The following is a 23,385-nucleotide window of genomic DNA, read 5'->3' as shown; positions in this document are numbered from 1 at the left end:
CGTTTCATGCACAGGGCACATGACTGAGGAGGTTGTCTCCAGAGACCCCACGCGTCTGCCACACCCAGGGCTCGGCAGACGGACGGCACTCAGTCTCCATCTCTGCCCTTGGAGGTCAGGACATCTCACTGCAGGTCCCAGGAGGCAAAGGGAGCCTCGTACCCCAGGTTTCCTCTGGAGGAACAACGTGACCCTGGGACTCAGACCTCAGACCTGTCGCACCAATTGCTGTGTGCACAACCAAGACAAACACGGGCCATGGCGAGGAGGCACAGGGACTCACCTGGGGGCTTGTCCAAGCCCTTACTGGCCTTGGACGCTCAGAAGTCTCATTTGTTTAACATTTCTGTAGATGAGGGAGGTGTACCTGGAAAAAATTCTAGATTCTCTTCTAAATCTGAAGTTCTGTCACTACCACTTGACCACAGCCCGTGCTTGCTTGGTTTCTGCTGTCCCTCTGCCCTGCCAGTAGCTCCCTTCTCTTTGCCAGTGCTCTTTCTTTCAGCTGCAGTGTACTGCATTTCAAGAGAATGTCAGGGACACTGATCCAGCCAGCAAAGCCACACAGTTACTTATTTTTTTCTGTGACCATATATTTTGTTTCTCCATCTAGACTTTTTCCCATCCTCCTCCCCAGGCCCTGGGGAATCAAACAGTATTTGTCCCTTTGTGGCTGGTTTATTTCATTTAGCATAATGTCCTCCGGGTTCAGCCACGTTGTTGCACATGTCAGAATGTCCTGCGAGGCTGACTAATACTCCACGGTATGCACAAGCCACACTTCGTTTATCCATCCACCACTGATGGACACTGAGGTTCCTTCCACCTCTTGGCTACCGTGAATACTGTTGTTATAAACATGGGTATACGGCTCTCTCTCCACACCCCTGTTTCGATTCTTCTGGGTAGCTACTCAGTTGTGGAGCTGCTGGATCATACGGTAATTCTGTTTTCAATCTCTGGATGAACTTCCATCTGGTTTCCACAGCACATGCACCACTCACCACCCCGGCATAGGTGCACAGAGTTCCAATTTTTCTGCATCCTTGCCAACACCTGTTATTTGCTGGCGTTTTCTGATAGTGGCCATCCTAACAGGTGTGAGGTGGCCTTGCTCAGCACTGTCGCTCAAACACTGTTGGCGTACTGCTCCGTGAGTGCACACGCCACGACGCTCCCTGCTGCACAGGCCAGGCTCCAGCTGCAGAATGCCCCCACCCAGCCCCACCAGGAGCTTCTGGGACGTTTCCACAGCTGTTCCTCACTCCCAGGCTGAGCAAGAGTGTGCACACTTCTTCCAGAATGCGTTTTAGAATTCTCTTGGCAACGTGACTCTCCCATCCTTACTTATCCTTCCCATCAGACATTCCCCATTCTCTCTCCCAGAGCCAAGGCCTCCTGAAGGCCCCCCAGGCTCTCTGGTAGCCTCTGCACCTCCACTCTCCCCAAAGACCTCCACAGGCAAGGAGGCCTCTCCCCATGCCCCGCACCCACTGTAGGCACAGGACGCAGCGGCTCCCGGCAGTGCCCTGACAACCTCGAGGACAGCACCAGACAAGAGGCAAGTTATTTCTGTCCCCCACGGCACGTCACTGTCACGGCAGCATCCATGTCCCTCACACAACCTGGCCTTTGGGCACTTGCTGGTGCTGTTTCCCAACCCCCACTGCGTGGCCCTTCCTCTGCTTTTCTGCCTGTCGTGACCTTGTATCTTCTTCCTACTTCCCCTGTCAAATCAGAATAATCACAACTTACAGGGTCTATTCTGGCCAATTAAAACTATCAGAAGCACAAAGTTTAGATAATTATACATACATGAGTTCAACACATTCCAATATGAAACTGTAAAAAGCAAAGAGCTGGTTGCATCTGGGAAAGACACAAAGGAAACGCAGCATTTCTGCTGCACAGAGCAAAGCTCTGACGGACAGAGATTCTGCCTTTGAACCAAGCATCACTGGCTGTTTCACTGTGGTGACAGCCTGTAAACAGTGCACAAATCAGAGTCACAGGGTTAGACGACTGGCAGGCGAACAAAAGACAGAGTGGCAGAAACGCCTGGCTCCTGTTCTGCATCTGTCAAGTCGGAAAGGAAAAGTAAACCCCATGTAAACAGGAAACCACAGCAGGAGACCCCTGCGGCCACAAGGGCTCTGACACCCTCTGTCCCCACACCCAGCGACTGCACCGCAGGGGGCTGGAGCTACAGGAGAAAAACTTTCGAGAGCAGGTTCTCCCAAAAAGCCACAGGGAACAGGGCGTCCAGATGACTCAGGAGTAGTAATCCTAGTCTGATTCACAGCAGGAAGACCTGGTAGGTTCTAGAAGGATATTTATTATTTTGATGCTCACAGTTAACTCTGTCTCAGAAGCGCATTCAGAGGGCACTGGTGTGACCACCAGAAGCTGCCACAGGCTCCCGGACAGCAGGTCACAGCCAGCCGAGGGTGGGCCCTCCTGGACGGCCATGTCAGTGAATGTCGATTTCCCCACTCCAAGGAGACAGGCACGTTGGGACCACAGTCTTGCCTGGAAGGGACTTTCCAGAATAAACCAACAAAAACGGGTCTCTGAGAAGTGATTCCCCAGAAGGGAGGGGTGGGCAGCAGCCTAAGCGGGCACAACCGGAGTGGAAGTGCTGGGAGGCGGCCGTGGCAGAGCCACCGCCCTCAGGCCTCCCCCAGCTGCCCCAGCCCATCACTCTGCTGTGGGACCTGCCTCAGAGCAGGCACCCACACGTTCCCTGGGTGCACACGCCTGGCAGGGGAAACAAAGTCAGTCTGCGATATCGGGGCAGAGGCCCCTGTGTGGAAAAGATGGGATGACAGAGACACAGGCACAACAAAAGGCTCTGACCAGCCCAACAGCAGGGGCCTCAACAGGCACTTGCTAAGAGCATCGTGTGTGAAGAGCACTAAAGAATCTGGGACCAGAGGACCCGGCCTTGCCCTGCCCTGTGCCTGCCCAAAAATAAGCAATTAAATAAACACCATATACCCCAAAATGCCCTAAGATCCTATTTTTGACTTCTCTATAAAAATTAAGAAGAAGCCCGGTCAGGGGTGGGGGACCTGAGGCCTCCAGGCCACATATGGCCTTTAGATCCCCAAGTTCGGCCCCTCAACTGAGCCCAAATGTCACGGAACAAATCCCATTAAACGGATTTGTTCTGTAAAATTAGGATTCAGTCAAAAGGCCACATGTGGCCTCAAGGCCGCAGGTTCCTCTAAATATCCCTCTCACCGCATTTGAATACAGATTGCACCGGGAGAGCCAAAAAGAGAAAATGTTCTTACTCTCAGTGAATGCACTAGACAGCCGAGCCTACTGCACGTGCGGACTGCACCCTCTCCTCGGGGGAACGCCAGCTGGGCAGACCGGCTGAGAGTGCCCCTGAAAAGACCATGAACACCGCCCGTCCCCGTCCTCCCCCACCCCCCGGAGGGAGACCAGCCCAGCAATGCCCACGCGGGTCAGCAGTCAGCTTTGCAGAGAGAAAAGCACATTGTGAAGGAAGTGAGCTGCCACCACGACCTTAAAGGCGTGTTTAGCTGCAACACGGCTTTCTCTTCTCTAACAGTAAATACCATGGAAATGCGGACACTGGAGGAGGTGAGCAGTTGGGAAGGTGAAGGATGAAGTCGGATGGAGAATTACCGATCCGGACACTCACACGACGGCGTGCAGAGCAGACCCAGCCCAGGCACATCAGAGCCAGACGGACACAGAGAACAGCACAGGGCTTCAGAGGAGCCTGAAAGCAGCACTGATGCTGCAGATCGAGACGAGTCCCAGAAAGGCCAACTCCAAAGGACAATCTTAAAATCCATCTTAACCGCCAGAAGCTAGTGTGAAAGCACAACTGGTAGCGTGAGCTCAGCATTTAGACCCGACAACCCTCTGCTGTCGTTCTGCGTTAACTGGACCTCAGCAGCGACGGCTGGGAGCCCTGGAAGGGAATCTCCACGTATCAGTCTGCAGAGGCAACAGAGCAGCACCGTCAAGTCAGCCAGCTCGCTGGTCCCGCCCACTGGGGCCTCACGGTGTCCTCTGGCCACACAGAAGACTCCACACGGACGATTCCCTAAGGACAGCAGCCATGTACCCTGGGAACCTAACCTGGAAACTATCCTTCCCAAACCTGAGGATGGAAACAAGGTCACTCCATCTAGAAAAGATTCAGATATTCAGCAAGTTTACATCTGAGATTCCTAAATCTGCTTCCTAACTTTCCTATATCCAGGAATGCACATAAACTAAAATTTTAAAGAAGAAAAAGTGCTACTTAAAGAAGGTGTACAATTTGTCTTATCAATGACAAGAACATTGACCAATATAAACATTAGTCTTCATTTTATAATGTTTTAATATTTGAAATCATCCCTTTTTTAAAATAAACTTTCCACATTAACGCAGGATCCAGCAGCAGCCAGAGGCCCATGTTGGTAGGTTGTGTGAGCTTTCAAAACACAAAGTGCGTAATGTGATGATGGGAAGAAGTATATTGAAAGTATATTGTGTGACTGCCACCCTCGAACCCTGCACTGGTAGCTCCTAACTCCCAATGAGTGGAAATATATTCATTTAATCAAAAATGTTTTTAAAAAATCACATTATATAGAAGCATCTTGACAAAGTCTCTCTTGGAACCACTCAATCAACCTCAGGTATTTTTCTAGCCAAAAGATGTTCCAGCATATTGAAAATTTTTAATTTTTTAATTGATATATAATAATTATACATATTTATGGGGCATAATGAGATATTTCAGTACATCTATATGTCCTGTGATGATCAAATCCGGATACTTGCATTTCCATCATCTCAAACATTCCTTGTTTCTTTGTGGTAAGAACACTCAAAACCATCTCTTCTAGCTACTTTGAGATATACTTTATAATACTGTTAACTGTAATGAGACCCCTCGCCCACCCCTCACCTCCCTTGACAGTCCCTGGTGACATCATTCTACGCTTTACTTCTGCGAGAGCAGTTTTAGGTTCCGTGTGGGGGTGACACCCTGCCACATTCATCTCTCTGTGCCTGGCTCACTTCACTCGACATACTGTCCCTGGGCTCATCCATGTTGCTGCAGACAACAGGATTCCACCTTTTTTGTGGCTGAATAGAGCTCCACAGTGTGTAGATAACAGCATTTTCTCTATCCATATGTTTGCTGATGGACAGTTAAGTTGATTCCATATCTTGGCTATTGTGTTGTGATAACATGGGAGGGCTGATGTCTCCTAGACAGATGGATTTCATCTCTCTTGGGCACATGCCCAGTAGTGGGGTTGCTGGATCCCATGGTGGTTCTATTTTTAATTTTTTGAGGAACCTCCATGCTATTCCCACCGAGGCTGTGCTAATTTGCATTCTTACCAGCAGCCTATAGAGTCCCCTTTCTCTACACCCCTGCCGGCACTTGTTGTCTTTCATCTTTTTGGTGACAGCCATTCTAACTGGGGAGGGGGATGGCCTCACTGTGGTTCTGAGTTGCATCTGCCTAACGATGAGTGAGGTGGAAGATTCCGTCAAACTAAAAAGCTGCTGTGCAGCAAAGGAAATAGCCAGACAGTAAAGCAACCACCTGCAGAATGGGAGAGGACATCTGCGCACAACGCACCTGACCAGGCGTCAACATCCAGAACACCTAAATTATACTTCAGAGAGACACGGGGACCGTCCAGACACTGGAACATAACCAGGTGTGCACCTGTTCACACGGAAGTGAGAACTGGACAATTACTCCTCATGGTAACCCTAAGGACATGGACCCTGAAATATTGGGGATTTAATCGATATTTGTTGCACGATGCAACCGATCACTCGTTGATGACATGAAGCTTAGTTTAACGAGAAAACTACACCATTGGTACCAAAATGCACCCTCAGACAACCAGGGCAGCTGAGGCAGACAGAGGCTGTCCAGACCCAACACCACCCACTCCACAAATCGGGCCGTCCCCTAACCGCCATGTGTCTGAGCATCCACGACTGTGAACACGCCAAATCAATGCCCCAAGATCCACACACTCAATAGACGAGTGCTGGCACAAACGACTTACAAACAACAAAGTTCAGTGAGAGTCTAGAGCAGACCCCCACGTCAGTTTCACTGCCATGTTCACAGCTCCACTTCTGGGGGACAAGGAACTGGCTCAGACATCCAAATCACCACATTCTCCATGGCGGTGGCAAGCACTGTGGTTAACCTCCCTGATTTTGTGGATCGATCGTGTATGCTAATGAGTAAAATGTAAAATACTGTCAAGACCAGAGACCGCCACAGTCGTGTGTCCTTGGATGACACCAGACTTCCGGGGAAATCACCATTTCAAGGCTAAGGCTTCAATTAAATCATTCCATGTTGGACTCGGAAAATGTAGGGTCACGAGCAACCTTGCCAGGATGGATTCCCACTCGAAACTGAGCCCAGGGTAGAATCCAGTGGATTTCTAGGACCACACAGTTATTCCGGGAGTAAAATCTGAGTCTAATACAACGGGCTGTCTTCAACACCTGAAGACACAGCTCTCTGCCCTGGGCAGACCTTAAGTGATGATGACTTGGCCCTTAGGTTATTTTTTATTCTAGACTAAGCACAAGATTTTCTCCTGTCCACAACACCAGGCTCCAGTCCCCAGGCATCTGCCCTGGTTGCAGGTGTGAACTGCTCACTCTGAACAGTTCTCGGTTGGCATCAACATAACATACATTTCCACTGCTCAAACAGCTCTCAAAAGATAGGTTTCAATTTATTTCACATTCACGTATATTTGGATCTACTAGAAAAGCCACAATCATGATAAGTTCCTGAAACCATGAAATGGCTGTTTCTACATATATTTCAGAAGAATTACAGAAAATTGTATCAAAAACATTGATGCAGAAGGTTGGAATTTCTTTCAAAAGAAATTTAATCTAAACAGCTGGTAGAATGAGAATTTATCCATAACTGCCTTTTCAAATATTTACCTCATGATTTCAAAGAAGACAATTTGCATTTATTTATACTGAGCCATAGAGACTTATCTGAAGGACAAAACGGCGTGTGAATTATCAGCAGAGAATAATCTCTTGTCGAAACAGCAAAGCATCCACCAGTGAACACGTATGCACTGAAGTTAGGTCTGTCCCATGTATGAAACGGCACAGCTCACGTGTAAACACTGCTCTGAGTCAGTATGAATGGAGCCTGCATCAAACTTGCTATTTCAATACTTTCAATAAACAACTGCCACAGCTAAAACTGTCAAATACATTTCTTGTAATTCTCTGAATAATTTTCTAGCTTGTTTAGAATTGTATATTTGATTTCATATTAAAGACACCAACTTTGCAAAATTACTGTTTAAAAAAGCTGATTAACTATCTTTGAATCTATTTATTAATTTATTCTTTCACTCAACAATACCTGTTAAGCAGCAAGAACTCTGCTAGGAACTATAGAGATGAGAAATTATTTGGGTTTTTTTGTTTTGTTTTATTTAAATGGCCAAAGCAGATTCAGTGTTAGGACTTCAAACTTATCACACAAGTATGAATATTTAGAAATCCTACCGCAGGTTCGAGAGAGAAGCACAGTCATCCTCTGGCATCCGTGGGGGACAGGCCCCAGGACCCCCCTGGACACCAAACTGACGGATGCTCAGGTCACCCTGTATATCTATATGTAGCCTATACAAGTGCTCCCCTACATTAAACCATCTCTAGATTACTTGTAGCTAATACAGTGTCAGTGCTACGTAAACAGTGTTACACTGTATCGTTCAGGGAATAATGACAAGGAAAATGTCTGCATGTGTTCAGGACAGACGTACCCATTCATTTTTTTCCCAGACATTTCTGATCCATGGTTGGTTGACTCCACGGATGCAAGAACCCACAGATAGGCAGGGCTCCCTGGATTTAAATCAAAGGTATAAAAGTACAAATAAAAGTAATGAATTAAGTACCATTGCTCACATTTTTCTTTCTCTTTTCAGTTCCTTTAAAAATTAATTTTGAGAATAAAAAAAAATTGCTTTGGTTGCAAAGGTGGCCCCCATGGGAGCAAGTCAGCTTCAGTACGTGAGATCCCAGTACCATCCTGATGCGGCCACACAAGCACAAACAAGGAAGGGCAAGTTTCTTCCTCTCGACTACCCAGGTATTAACCGGGAATGAGAAAGAAAACCTTGTAGACAGCACAACAAACAATACACTACACAGTTAATATTAAAAATGGAAATACAGTGATAAAATTTTTTGCACATAATACAATAGGCCAAGTTGAAGATTCGAGAGGATCTACTGACAAACTGAGTTGCCAAGAACGTCGCACACTGAATCAACAATAAACTGAGTAGTGTGTGTACACAGGAACGCCAGGCACTAAATCAACAATAAAGACTCAATAGTGTGTGTACACAGGAAGAGTAGCCAACTAAGATAGGAAATAGGTTTCTTAAAATTCCATTCACAATAAGAGCTAAAACTATACAGTGCTTTTCTCAGTATAAATTTAATGAAGGATATATTATACAAAACCTAAGTGGAGAAAATAGTAAAACATTATCTAGAACATGAAAGAAACCCTGAATATATGGGGACATATACTGCATTAGTATTATGGAAGACTAAATATTCTAAAGCTATCAATTCCCCATTAATTAATCTATGTTTATTTAAATCAATATCTCGACAGTGCTTTTTAAAACACAGATTTATGGGTTGTAAGGCCAAAGTTCTGATTCCATAGGTGTCGGACAGAGACCAAAAATTTGATTTCCAATGAGTTCCCAGGTGGTGCTGACACTGCCACATCTGGGACCCCACTCTGGGAACCGCTGCGTCGGGGGCGCCCTGTTCTCTGGCCCAGAGAGGCAGGCAGGAGCTCTCCACGCAGCGCAGCAGCTCACACTGAAACTGCAAACAACCGGAACATCCACCGACCTGAGGAGGATAAACGTGGCGCAGCCCACCACTGCAGCAGCTACACAGCTGTTAAACACAGCAAGACACGCCCACGCAGATGAGCTTCCACCTACTGCGCAAACACTGGCACAACTCTGCACATTAAGGATGCATGAACGTGTCACCTGTGTACAAACAGGTGTGAGAATTATAAACACAAAACACGCGGTAGAGATTAGTTGCAGGTAGAGATTAGTCACAGGTGGGAGCAGGGTGCTGGGATTGAGACGTGAAAGGGGCCGATTGCGTCCCTAAGGCTCACGTCCTCAGCTATGAAGCGCACTTGGCATGATGTTTAGATTTCATGGACGAGGAGTGATGCCCTGGCGAGATCCGTGTTGTTCTCTATTCTAAGTGTGTACTTGAAACAGTTTATAGTAAGCTAGAAAACAGTACATCGACACCCGCTGTTTAGGAATTAACTGCCTGTCAGAGCACTTTGTCCACGTGAACCTCACATGGGGACAGTTTCTCCACCACTGATACTCCACCTTGGTGGACGGTTCAGTACCAAGGCCACTGTGGCCCTGGGGCCCACAGGTGGTCTAGCAAGTCCCTGCCACGGGGACTCAGACTCACGCAGACAGAGGGACTCGCTGGTTCCAACAGAGGCTGTGACAGAGCGGGATGCACTGCAGGTTCCACTGGGGTGGGACGGGGCGAGGTAAGAGTCAGGGTCCAGTCACAAAGGTGAGCCTCCAGCTGGGATCTCAAGAAGAGAGAGACAGATGTCTACCAGGTAACGAGCTGGCGGCAGCACCCACCTGCCAGCAGGAGAGACCCCCATGCAAAGCAGGGTCAGGGAGGGCATGTGGCCTGCCTGCAGCCTGGCTCTGTGTGGAGGTCAACAGAGGAGAGGGCGGCAGGTGACCTACAGAGCTGATAAATCCGCCATTTACAGTCCCCAGGCCATGAAGTCTCCCCGATTACATGCTCTTTCTCTCTCTCATCCACATCCAACCAACTCATCACTAAATTCTGTAGCTCTGCCTTCACGCTGCATCCAGGAGAACCTCCTCACCCGCCTCTCTGACACCTGCCCCCCCCTCGCTGTCCCCGCCCCTGGATTATGGCCAAGGCACCTGTCTGGTCCCTACCTTCACTCTGCCACGGTCGCTGAGCACCACAGAATACTAAGGGGATGTTGCCAGGGGAAAATCAGACAGCGCACACCCCTACTCCAAGCCAGCACTGTGAGAACAAGACACAGCATCTCCACCGGGCAAGGGAAGCCCTGAGCCGTGGTCCCACCACCTTCCACCTCACTCCCTCGCTCCAGCTGTTCTCTGGTTGCTTCACACACAACGGACCTCAGGGCCCTTGCATATGTGCCCCCCCCCCCCATGTGCGGGGGATTCAGCCACCAGGAGACAGGCATGGCCTGGTACCCTCAGGTCACTCAGTCCCTGGTCAAATGCCACCTCCCTCCTAAGACGATCGCCACCACTCTCTTCCACACTTACCCTATTTCATATTTTCTCCACATGCATTACTATTTTACACAACATTGTATCATTATTTGTCTACTCATTCTGGTTCTGTCCCACCAACTAGACCCAGTAGGGCACACAAACCACCTGCTGCGTCTCTGTCAAACACAAAGCTGCCTGGCACATAAAGGTGACAAATATTTATGGAATAAATGAAAAATGTATGAAAGAATGTTTATCATCTTCATATTTTTGCCAAGAAATAAAAGGTAAAAGTGGTTTAAATACAAGTGGCAGATAAAGGACTGAGAAGAGAAGGAAGAACAGGACAGTCTGCGGGAAGTTAGTGCATCACGCTGTGCATGTTCCTCGAACACAGGAGGAGCCATGAGAACCCGTCCTTCCCAGTTCCCTGCAACCTGGGCACAGCCATTCAGTCCATAAAAATGGCATTTATTCCATCAGGATGGAAGTGCTGCAGTGATTAAGACATGGAGAGTTTTGAAGCACAGGGTTGTTGCATTTTTCCGCCACAGCAAACAGGCAAGCAGGTTTGTTGTTTGATCACATCAGCAGAGCAGACAGCAGGAGTCACTAGTAATTAAAGTGACTTTTCTGCAAAAACTGGGAGGTCATCCCAAAACGCTGGTCTAATTTCTAACCAGTGGATTTGAAAATTTGCATAACAAAGGTCACACTCCAAGTGTTGTAGTTGATGCTACCACGAGCACTATGGAAACCTCCAAAGCCATTACAGAATCTACAACAAAAAGGCAAAAGGACCAAAAAAACCTAGAAATATTTATCCTTCTTCATTTATTTCTTTAATTTGGAAACAACAATCTAAAACAAAAACCAAATTTAGTATGGAAAGAAATCATCTTGGTTAGCAATAACTTTACTTTTTATCACAATTAACACTAAAAAGCTATAAAAAACGCAAAATCTCAGTGTTAGACATGTTATGAGCAGCCCCCGGAAGCCCGACCCAGCCAGCCCCTTGTCTCAGCTGTGGGGGAGGCCATCTCCGGCCCTTGCCCGTCTCCCATGAGGCTGAGAGTTAACCCGTCACTCTCAGCTGTTCCCTGAACAACTGAGACTCCAGAGGAGGCTCCCAGAAGCATGAGGACACCGGCTCTGGTCATCCACTGGCTCCACCCTGAAGGCAGCATCCTGACGCTGAGCCAGCCAACTCCATCCCAGCCACACCCCGCAAAGCCACCTCCCACCAGACACTCAGCTGGGAGAGAGGAACCCCGAGCTTCCACGGCGCAGAAAGTAAACCAGCCATGAAGTCAGAGACCCGGGTTCAGTCCAGAGTTGCTCTCACCCACTCCTCAGGGAACCCTAAACCCAAACAGAAGACTAACATGGGTCTTGTCTAACTCTTGGGCTTTTGGAGAAAATAAAATAAGAATGTCAACCTATTTTTTCATTAAATAACTTTATTTTTGTATGGGTTTACAGAAAAGTTGAACAGAAAGTATAGAGTTCACATAAAATCCTTTCCTCATCTCCCCCGATTCCTGTACTATTAACCTCTTCCATTAGCATGAATTATTTATTATAATTAATGAGCTGATGTTGGCATGTTGTTATTAACCACAGTTTACATCAGGGTTCACTCTGGTGTCACATGTTCCATGGGATTGGACACATGTAGTGATCTGTGTCCACCACTGCCGCATCACACAAAATGTTTCATGGCCCCGAAAACCCTCCTGCTATACCTGTTCATCCCTCCCTCCCCTGACCCTTGGCGCCCTGCGAACTTTCACTGTCTCCATAGCATTGCCTTTTCCAAAATGTCATGTGGTTGAGTCACAGCACGTGGCCTTGTCAGACGGGCTCCTTCACTTAGTAACATGCATGTGAGATTCTCCCATGCCTTTGCACGGCTTGAGAGCGCATTTCTTCTTAGCATCTTTCATCTGGATGTAACAGCTGTGTATTCATTCATCTTTTAAAGGATACCTCAGTTGTTTCCAAGCTGTAATAAACATCATGTGCAAGTTTTTGTGCATACAGAGGTTTTCAATTCATTTGGGTAAATACCAAGGAGAGCGGTTGCTGGATCACAGGGTAAGAGCTATGCGTAGTTTTGTAAGAAACCACGGAACTGCCTTTCAGAGAGAATGCATGACTTTGCATTTCCACCAGCGGTAGCGAGAGCCCCTGCTGCTTCACAACCTGTGCAGTGTGTGGTGTCATCAGTGCCTGGACTTTGGCCCTCGCACAGGCGAGCAGTGGCCCCTCCATGTGGCTTTAACCTGCATGTCTCTGCTGACAAGTGGCGTGGACCATCTTTCATGTGCTTATTTTCATGTGTATATTCTTGGGCAAGACAATCTGTTAAGATTGTTTACACATTTGTTAAGTGTTTTCTTATCATTGAATTTTAAAAGTTCTTTGTATATTCTGTATACCAGTCCTTCATGAGATATGTGTTTTTCAAATATTTCCTCCCAGCCTGTGCCTTGTCATTACGTCCTCTAAAGGGTGTTTTCAGAGCAGAATTTTTTTTACTTCAATAAAGCCCAATTTATCAATTTTTCTTTCACGCATCATGCCTTTGGTTTTATATCTAAAAAGTCGCCAAACCAAAGGTGACCTAGATTTTTCTCCTATACAATCTTCTTGGAGTTTATAGTTTCACACCTTACATTTAGGTCTCTGATCCGTTTGAATTACCGTCATGCAGGGTGCAAGGTCTGTTTCTAGATTCTCTTTTCACTTTTGTGTGTGGATGTCCACTTGTTCCAGCACCATTGTTGAAGAGACCATCCTTCCTTCTCCATCGCTTTGCTCCTTTGCCCAAGGTCAGCTGACTTACACGGGGCTATTTCTGGACTCAACTCTGTTCCATTGATCCACGTGTCGGTTCTCCTGCCAACACCATGCTGTTCTAATTACGCAACTTTGTGGCGCATCTAGTGGTTGACCATCAGTCCCGTGACTTGGTTCTTCTCCTGCAACGTTGCGCTGGCTACTCTGGTCCTTTCCTCTCCCTATAAACTTTAGGGTCAGTTTGTCGATAGCCACAAAGTAACTTCCTAGGATTGTGGTTGGGATCGTGTCAAACCCACACATCAAGTCGGGAAGAACCGACATCTCGACAACACTGGCTCTTTCTACCCGAGGACATGGACGGTCTTTCCCTCATTCAGACCCTCAGATTTCTTTCACCAGAGTCTTGTAATTATCCTCATACAGACCTTACACTGTTTTGTTGGATTTCTACTTAAGTATTTCATTCTCAGGTGCTAATGTAAATCGTTCTGTGCTTTTAGTTTTGAATTCCACTCATTCATTGTCGGTGCAAAGCAATGCCAGTTAACCTTGCATTCCGCAGCCCTGTTGATTCTTTGGGATTTCCTACACAAGTAGTCATGCCATCTGAGGACAAATACAGTTCCATTATTACTTCCCAATGCATATGCCTTTACTTCCATGTGTCATCTTATTGCAGTCCTGGCTGAGACTTTCAGGACAATGCCGAGAGGCCTGGTCGGGGCGACACACCTCCCTTGTCTCTGGGTCTGTTGCTAAGCTTCAAGTTTCTTGCTGTTTGGTATGATGTTAGCTGTGGGGGGTTTGTAGATTGTCTTTGAGTTCGGGAAGTTCCCTTCCATTCCTGGTTCACTGAGAGTTGTTATCATTAATGGGCATTGGATTTTTTTCAAGCACCTTTTACACAACTATTGACATGATCGTGTGACTTTTCCTCTTTAGCCTGGTGACAAGTGATTGCATTAATCGCTTCTGAAGGCTGAGCCAGCCTCACACGCCTGGGACACACCTCCGACTCGTTTGGTGTGACTGCCCCGCCCGCTTCCTGCACCTCCACTCTCTCCCCAGGCCAGGTGAACCCAACTTTCCTCTCGGGCTCCTGAAACCCACCTGTGACTCCCAGGCACCTGTCTGGCAGCCCCGTCTCTGTCTGTGATATGTCTAATGAAATGTGTGGCACCAGTAAGTGTCCCTACCTTCTCGAAACTTTCTCTCTGGGCTTCCTCGATATGCCAGCCTGCAGGTCACCCCTCTGATCACTCCTCTCTGGTTGTTCATTCAAGACCCATTTCAGGGGCTCATGTTCGGCTCCAGCATCCGTGTGAGCTGGGAGCCTCTAGAACTGTCCAAGCTGGTGGAGCTTTCAGATTAGTGGAAACAGAGGCATTTACAATAAAAATGTCCATGTGAGTATTTGACTCTGAGCATTTTTAAGAACTATAAATGAAAGCAACAATGTTCTAAGAAAAAGAACAGAAAGCACAATACAGACAATTCAGGGAACCTCTTCCAGTGTCTCCTCCTAGCGATCTTCGTACTCGTGGCTCAGTCACCCACTATGTGAAGATGCCCCAGGCCATGACTGTACCGCCTGGTCCACAGCGCAGAGTCCATCATCCAGACTCCTCTGACCCTGTCCCGCCACCTCCTACATGTCACAGCTCTCCCCCGTCACCCACAGCGCCTGACGATGTCTCCAGCCACCTCATCCCAAAGCCCAGCAATGCAGAACTCAGTTCACAGTCCAGACCCAACCTGCTGGCACACACTACAAGACTGCGGCAGCGCTGGTTCTGAGAGCTCCTGGGGATGGTCACAGCAGACCCCATTGCCCAGTGCTGACTGGGGCACAGTCATGGTGTCACAGGACACCCCCTAATATGGGCACCTGGGGAGCATGAGTGAGCAGGACCACACCTCGTCTGGGTTCTGGTAGGTAGTTTATTCTTTACAAAAATGTTGAAGTAGCAAAGATGCTAATATAACTTGAGGGGACATAATCAGTCCAAACCCTGCTTGTCAAGAATGTAAGACTTTGTCTGCAATTTGCATTACAGCCCAGAGGCTGGAAGATGTTGATTTGCTGATTCATGCAATCAGACAATTCACGCACTGGCAGGAGGAGGAAAATGATTCCAGGGTCTTGAGCAGAATCAAGAGGGTAATTCATTAAAATTTACAGCTGATGAGCAGATAAAAGACAGACAGAAGAATCACAATGGTTTGACTGGGTTTGCCATTAGCTTTCCTTCTTCCAGCTGGAAAGCGGAGACTATGTGTGAAGAGGGCAGGAGGCAGGAGGCGAGGCCAAGGCAGCTTCAGGACCTGCAGGAGGAGACAGGTGGCACAGCCAGGTCCCGGCGACGGTGCCCTCTCTTCGAGATCTACTGCACATCCAGGATGGACGGCAGAGCGTGTGTCGTCTCTTCACAAAAAGTTTTTAACAGTACAAATCTTGGTTATTTCAAGGATTAAAACAGAGGATGAAAAATGATATTATGTGAGACAAAATTATTACCAAATTTCATTAACTTCTCTCTGGATTCATTAAAGTGAAAAAATCATTTTAAACTGTCATTTTAGTATAACTGAGAAAACCATAGCATATGACAACGCTGATGAAAATGTGATATATTTTAGGTATAGTTTAATAGTAGCCAGATAGTTTTACAACATTTAAAATTTCATACTATTGTAAAATAATTATAAAATATATGAAGACCAATAATGCATATATTGGTTTCTGTTGAAGTCTAACGTAATTATTTAGGTAAAATAAAACATGCTAACATTTACCTGGGGTATTCAAGCAACAAACTTGTTTTATACACACACACACACACACACACACACATACACATATGTAAATACACAAATATGTAAATATATACTATGTGAAACTGTTAAAATATGAGCTGTCCTATTCCAAAATATTCTCATTACATGTTAATTTAAAGTTTTCTGTGAAACAAAAAAACACTTAGCAAAATTTGGTGATTTTTTTTCTAAAAAATATTATAAATTGGAAATAAAATTTCCACATAGGCAAAGTGATTCTTTCAAGATGGCAGCATAACTTTTTACTTCTAGCAACAGGTGAAAAGTTTAAAAATTGCTTTTACATACAACTGCAAAAGCACAATGCCTAAAAAATTTGATAAATTGCACATTTAAAATTAAAATATTCGGGCTGGGCGCGGTGTTTCACGCCTATAATCCTAGCACTCTGGGAGGCTGAGGCGGGTGGATCGCTCAAGGTCAGGAGGTCGAGACCAGCCTGAGCAAGAGCGAGACCCTGTCTCTACTAAAAATAGAAAGAAATTATTTGGACAACTAAAAATCTATATAGAAAAAATTAGCCAGGCATGGTGGCACATGTCTGTAGTCCCAGCTACTCGGGAGGCTGAGGCAGTAGGATTGCTTGAGCCCAGGAGTTTGAGGTTGCTGTGAGCTAGGCTGATGCCACGGCACTCTACTCCAGGCAACAGAGAGAGACTCTGTCTCAAAAAAAAAAAAAAAATTAAAATATTCGGTTGTTCAAAACAGTTTAGATACACTGTTAAGATGAAAAGACAACCCAAAAACTGGAAAAATACATTTGCAGATGATATATTTGACAAAAGACTTGTATCCAGACTACATGAGGAAATCTCAAAACTAAATAGTAAAATACAAACAACCTGATTTTTTTACATAGGAAAAATATTTGAATAGTCCATGCAGTAAGCAAGCGAAAGGGGCTCAATATCGTCAGTTATTGGCGGAAATGCAGTAAAAACCTCGATAGATACACAACTCCCACCACTGGGAGAGCGAGAAGACCTCTGACTGGAGCCGCGGGAAGAGCCGGCAGGGATGGCGAGCTGCAGGAACCTTCCTGCACGCTGGCAGGAACCCAAATGGAGCAGTAAGTTTGGAAAACAGTTGGGCAGCTTCCTATAAGTTAAACATACACTTGCTGTCTAACACAGCCATCCCTATCCCAGGAATGGTATGAAATGCCCGAGTGAGATGAAAACCTATTTTCACATAAAACCTGCCCCTGGACATTTGTGGCAGCTCCACTCACACTTGCAGCAATTGGAAGCAGCTCAGATGCGTTTCAGCAGCTGAGTCGACAGACACTGGAGTGCTCAGACAGTGGACTGTTCCTGGCAATTTTTAAAATCAACTGTTAACACACACAGCAACATAGACGATCTCAGATACACAATGTCATCTGAAAGAAGCCGGCATCAAAAGATCCCACCCTGTGTAACTGCATTTATATCACATTCTGGAAAAAGCAAGCTACACAGACAGAAAGCAGATTGGTGATGCCTGAGGGTAGTGCCTGACAAAATACTGAGAACTAAAGAATAATACCCCAAACTTGTGAGACACAGCTAAGATAATACCTTAAAAGAGGTTTTTATTCCTTTACGATTCACATTAAGTTGAAATCACGGTATAAACAAAAAAACCAGCAAGCAAGCTCGGCATTCAACCTACACAGCCAGAGAAAGAATCACAGAATGTAACAAAGAGAAGGAAATAAAACGGGAGCAGGAATTAAGAGAAACAAAACAGAAAAAAAGTACACAATAGAGATAATCCAACCAAAAAAAATTCATTGAAAAATTCTGACCAGAGTTACATGGGAAAAAGAAAAAGCATGCAAACCATACCTAAATTAAAAATTAAAAACAAAACACTAATAACCAATATCAATGAAAAGGGGATGTAACTAAAAGCAGCAAAGATTAAACCGATTGTAAGAAACACTGTGAACTCCAGCCAATAAATCTAAAGACTAAGATGATACAGAATAGTTGAAAAAAAAACAAAATGTTTCTGAACTGTGTCAAGAAGAAACAGAAAACCTGGATATTCCTATAATCCTTACAGTTACTGAATCAGCGGTTTCAAGTCTTTGCACAGAGAAAGCACCAGGCCTGCATGGTTTTAACGGCAAGTTCTACCAAATACTTAAGGTAAAGGAATTCCAGATGTGCAGAAATTATTCCACAGTAATTAAAAAGTGCCATTTTACAACTCACTTGATGAGGCTACATAAATTTAATGGTTGATCTTCACAAGGAAAACAGGAGAAGAAAAAGTACAGGCTGGTATTAATATTGTGCACGAAGAGGGGTGGAAAAACCCTAAACAAAACAGAAGCAGGCCAGATACGGATTGTGCCCAATATCACTAACCGTCGGGGAAACGGGAGTGTCGGTGACGATGTGGAGAGAAAGGAGAACCTCACACTGTTGGAGGATTGTAAACCAGCACAGCCCCTGTGGAAAACAGCATGGCAAGTCCTTCAAACTTAAAAATAGAACTAACCATATAATCCAGCAACCCCACCATGGGGTATTTATCCAAAGGAAATAAAATCAGTCCATTGAAGAGATAATGGGAAAAATGTTTGTAAATCATATATCTGATGAGGACTTGTACCTACTCTTACCACCCAATAATAGACAAATTACCTAGTTTAAAAACAGACAAAGAATCTAAATAGATATTTCCCCAAAGGAGACACACAGAGAGCCAGCTAGGATGTGCAAAGATGTCCAACATTATTAGCCATCAGAGAATTGCAAATCACAACCACAACGATACACCTCACTCCTTCTAGGATGGAAAGAACCTAAAAGTCAGATGCTGACAAATACTAGGGAAGATGTGGGGAAATCAGAGCCTCGCACATGGCTGGCGGAAATGCAAAATGGTGCAGCTGCTTGGAAACAGTTTGGAAGTTCCTTACGATATTAAACAGAGAACCATGTGCGCCAGCAACTGCACTCCTAAGTGTATACCGAGAGAAATGAGAACACATGCTCACACAGAGTGGTACATGAATATTCACAGCAGAGTTATTCCTAATAGGCAAAAAGTGTACATGACCCAAACTTATCAACTGACAACTGGATAAATATATGCAATTGAGTGTCACTGAGCAATGAGAATGAAATACTTGCGACAACACGGATGAACCCTGACATCATCATACTAAGGGAAAGGAGGTGCACGCATTGTGTGACACTGTTTGCAAGAAACGTCCAGAACAACGTGGTCACCAGTGTGGGAGGTGAGAGGATGTGGAGGGAGGACGGCTGGGGACACGAGTTTCTGTGGACGCACAAAAGGCCACTGTGATGTGTACTCTAAGTGTGTCAGTGGTACAGGATGAGCTATATGTGAATAAAGTTGTTGATAAAAGGTAACATATACTGCACAATCCCACTTACATGAAGTTAAAATATAAGCAAAACTAATCTGTGTCATCTGAAGTCTACACTGTGGTTTCCACAGCGGGAGGGGTCTGAGTGAGACTCACAGAGTCTGGCAGTGTTTCCTCACTGCTCTGCCGGCTGAGCAGAAGACGTTCCCTCCATGGAAACCCAGGGAGCTGTCACTCGTGATTGGCACACTCTTAAAGTAAATTGATTCACACATGAACCACCCTGTTATTTTTATTCAGTTCCACTACCTAAAAGAAAAATTACTGATTCCTCACTCCCATAAACATGCTTGCCTTTTAATTAATTTATTTCAACGGCAAAGCTGAAGAAATACTAGCATTCATGGTGCACCACAAAGTAAGCAAAGATATTGTAAGTAAATGAGAAAATTAGCAGAGCATTCAGTATAAAAAATACTACAGAAATAGATACTATTAAATGTCAAAATCATCTTTAAAATCATTTGCATCTGACAGATTGAAAGATATTACTAATGTTTTAAAATCTTTCATCTACTAAATAATCCATCAAAATGTGTCTAAAACAATCCAGGTAAATATCGACGATTTAAATGTACCTTTTTAAAAAACTTACACATGTTGAAAGCACTTGTTTGTTTTTAAAAGAATACAAGTGAAAAAAATGTAAAGATATTACGCAGCAAGGATACAATGGGCAAAGAAGGCAAAAGAACTTGTTTTTTAAAAAGTCCTGCATGGAAATACATTAACTCTTTTACAGGAACATATGTGAGAAAGTAGTGAATACACTAGCACAGTTTTCTAACCTTCTCAAATCATCACATCAAAATACACAGAGCAACAATGTAGCAAAACCCAAAACCTGTGAATGCTGTTTACGACACAACTGAGGGTACCCCAAGAGCTACCATACAAGGAAGCAGGAGCCCACCAGCACCCCTGGGACCTGCAAGGGAAGGAGTGACCCCAGGAACTGCCCACCCCAGACAGTGGCAGCAGCCTGGGAACAGCCCAGACACTAAGAAAATCACATAAAACAGGCCAGGTGTGGTGGCCATGCATGTCTCCCATGAAACTCTAGAAGCAATGGCTCAGCTGCAGTGATGCATGTCCTGAGTAACCAGACCGTATTGTTGAAAGGCCATTTTCACAGATAAGCAAGGATCTCAGACACGATTACCACAAGTCTGGGACAGAGGACAGGCAGTGCGGCATCTATCAAAGGCCACAGAGTGCTCAGGACTCAGACATCCCACAAAGCAGCCCCTGCTGTCCAGATGGGCCGGCATCTGCGCATCACGTGAACAGTAATCGCAGTGCACTGAAACACATCACGTGTATTCAATCCATGAGTTTACAATAATATCCTCAAAATGAATTAGTCATCTTTGAAGGGTGATGGAAACTAATTAATTTTGGGATAACTTTTAAATAAAGGCCAAAAATAAAGCCTTTATCTTGCCTTTCCTCTATGAATTGCTCCATTTTACAATGAAACAGATGCAGGGCTGTCTCTTTATAGAAGCGATTCCAATTTATAAATGATAAATGAAGGGTAAAACTAACACATGACTCAAGAAGGGTCCAGCCCCCAGTGAATTAATGGGGCCAGGCACTGACCAGCAACACTTTTGGAGCAAGGTGGCAGCCACAGTCTCCAGGGGCCCCTCGTAATTCATCAGACCACACTCTTTTAAGTGTTTGTCTTCTCTGTCTTTCATTTTGCCTATATCATTCTTTTGAAAATATGGTTTTGACAACTATTTAATATTTTTCATCAGTGACTCTCAAAGCTTTATTAATATGAAACCACACACATTTAAAACCACATAACCTAGGAGGAATAAGCTAGGATTAAGTTTGAGAATAGACTGCAAGTTGATGTCTAACTATGGTCACCACATTGCAGTTAGATCTCAGAATTTATTCACCTTATAACTGGGCCTTTGTGGCTGTGGACCAAACCTCCCCATCCAGCCCCAGCACCTGGAAATCACGGTTCTACTCTCTGCTTCCACAAGATTGACTTTTCAGATTCTGCGTAGAAGCGAGAACATGCAACATTGGTCTTTCTGTGCCTGGCTTATTTTACTTAGCGTTATATCCTCCAGGTTCACCCATGTCATCTCAAATGACAGAATTTCCTTCTTTTTTTAAGGCTCAATATATATTTGCACATTTTCTTTATTCACCTGTTGACAGACACTTGGGTTGATTCCATGTCTTGGCTATCGTGAGTAATCCTGCGATGCACATGAGGGCACACGCACTGATTCCATTCCCTCTGGGTATGTGCTGAGAAGCGGGATGGCTGGATTATATGGTAGTTCTGTTTTTAATTTTTGAGGAACTTCCATACTGTTCTCATAGTGGCTGTGCTAGTTTACATTCCCACCAACAGAGCATAAGGGTTCCCTTCTCTCCACATCCTCCCAGCACTCATTATCCTCTGCTTTTTAACAGGAGCCGTCCCAGCAGGTGCGAGGGGTTAGCTCCCTCTGGTTGAGTGTAAGCCTCTTTGATTTAACACAATGACATGTAAACTCACTGCTGAGCATTTCCGAGCATCTGAGCTCTGTGACGAACCTCCCCTCACGGATGGACAAACAGCAGCACCTCAGCGTTTACGACGCTGTTTTTAATAACTACAGACAGGCTCTCGGTCCCGGGAAACCACAGCGGAGGGTCTCACAGTCCTCCTGTAATTAGACGTGTTTATTCCACCTGCTGCCAACTGCAAGCTGCACAAGACTCTTTCCCCCTCATTAAAGAAAGTTTTCACTGCTTGTTCTTTTCAAGTCTAAAGTGATCCCTGTTTGCAATGAAAGTTTAATTGCAGTCACACGACAACATTGTAGGGAAACAACAACAGCAGAGGTGCAGGAAGAGCCCTTCCTTTCTCCGGCCTCTCTGGGCGCCTGTCCCAGCTGGAGCCAAACACCCGGGTCTGTGAGTCATTCCTTTCACTCCAGGCTGATCAAACACTGTATGTTACGGACTGAGCGAAATTCCTAAAGACCGCAAGTCATAATTGTGCGGCCGCGGTTCCCAACCTGCCTGTGCGCTAGGATCGGTTGGGGGGAGCGTTAAACCCATACTGCTGCCCAGACCGCACCCGGGTGAATCAGCACTTGTGCAAGTGGAAAATCTGAAATTCTAGATCTCACCACGAGGTTCCTAAATTCAGTGCGGATTAACGATGATTACACTGAAAGAGAAAAGGATTCTGATCCCTTCTCATTTTTTAAAAAAATAACATCTGAATAATAGCAAGCTTTCCTTAGTGGGACAATTTTAGGGTGTCAGAAACTGCAGTTTGGGAGGGACCAAAGGGAAGGATGGGAGAGAGGCGGGAGGGGAGGAGACAGGAATGTGGTAGCGGGAACGTCACTGAACTTGTACTAAAAGCGCATTTGGGACACATTCGGGAGTCTGCATGTATCTAATGCCCAAGCTCCAGCACCGTCCACACTGCACTATCCACGTCGGAGGAACTCACTCAACATTCGTTCAGTGGTACGTACAGTGAACCTGCATTTAGGCACTGAATCTCCACCTCGCCGCAGGCCGCGCAGCCTGGGCCAGCAATCGGATACAACCGCGTCACACAGCCCTGGCTGCTGAAGCGGGGACGGTGGCAAACACACGGTAGAAAGGTTTCGAAAAGGAAAACTCGGAAAGTGGGCGCGGTGGCTCGGCCCGCAGCCCCGCACGCGGAAGGCTGGGGCGGGCCGTGACGGCGCCACCGCGCTCCAGCCGGCGACGGAGGGGGCCTCTGTGTCAGAAATACCTATCCATATTTTTATATTACGTTCCGCAGCATTCCCGCTGAGTGCAAAGTCATGGTCTTGGTCAAAGCCGGTGTCTCGTACGTTCAGTGAGCAGGATTAGTTATGTCGGACCCGCGGGAAGGGCAAGGACGAGCCGGCGAGTAAACCCGCCTTGGTCCGGGAGCCGAGGGCGTCGCGGCTTCCTCAGAACCCCGGTCCGGGAGCC

This window comes from Propithecus coquereli, unplaced genomic scaffold, assembly GCF_000956105.1.
Source record: "Propithecus coquereli isolate 6110/MARCELLA unplaced genomic scaffold, Pcoq_1.0 Scaffold238, whole genome shotgun sequence".
NCBI lineage: Eukaryota > Metazoa > Chordata > Mammalia > Primates > Indriidae > Propithecus > Propithecus coquereli.
The sequence above is the reverse complement of the archived record's forward strand: the minus strand, read 5'-3'. Positions refer to the sequence as shown.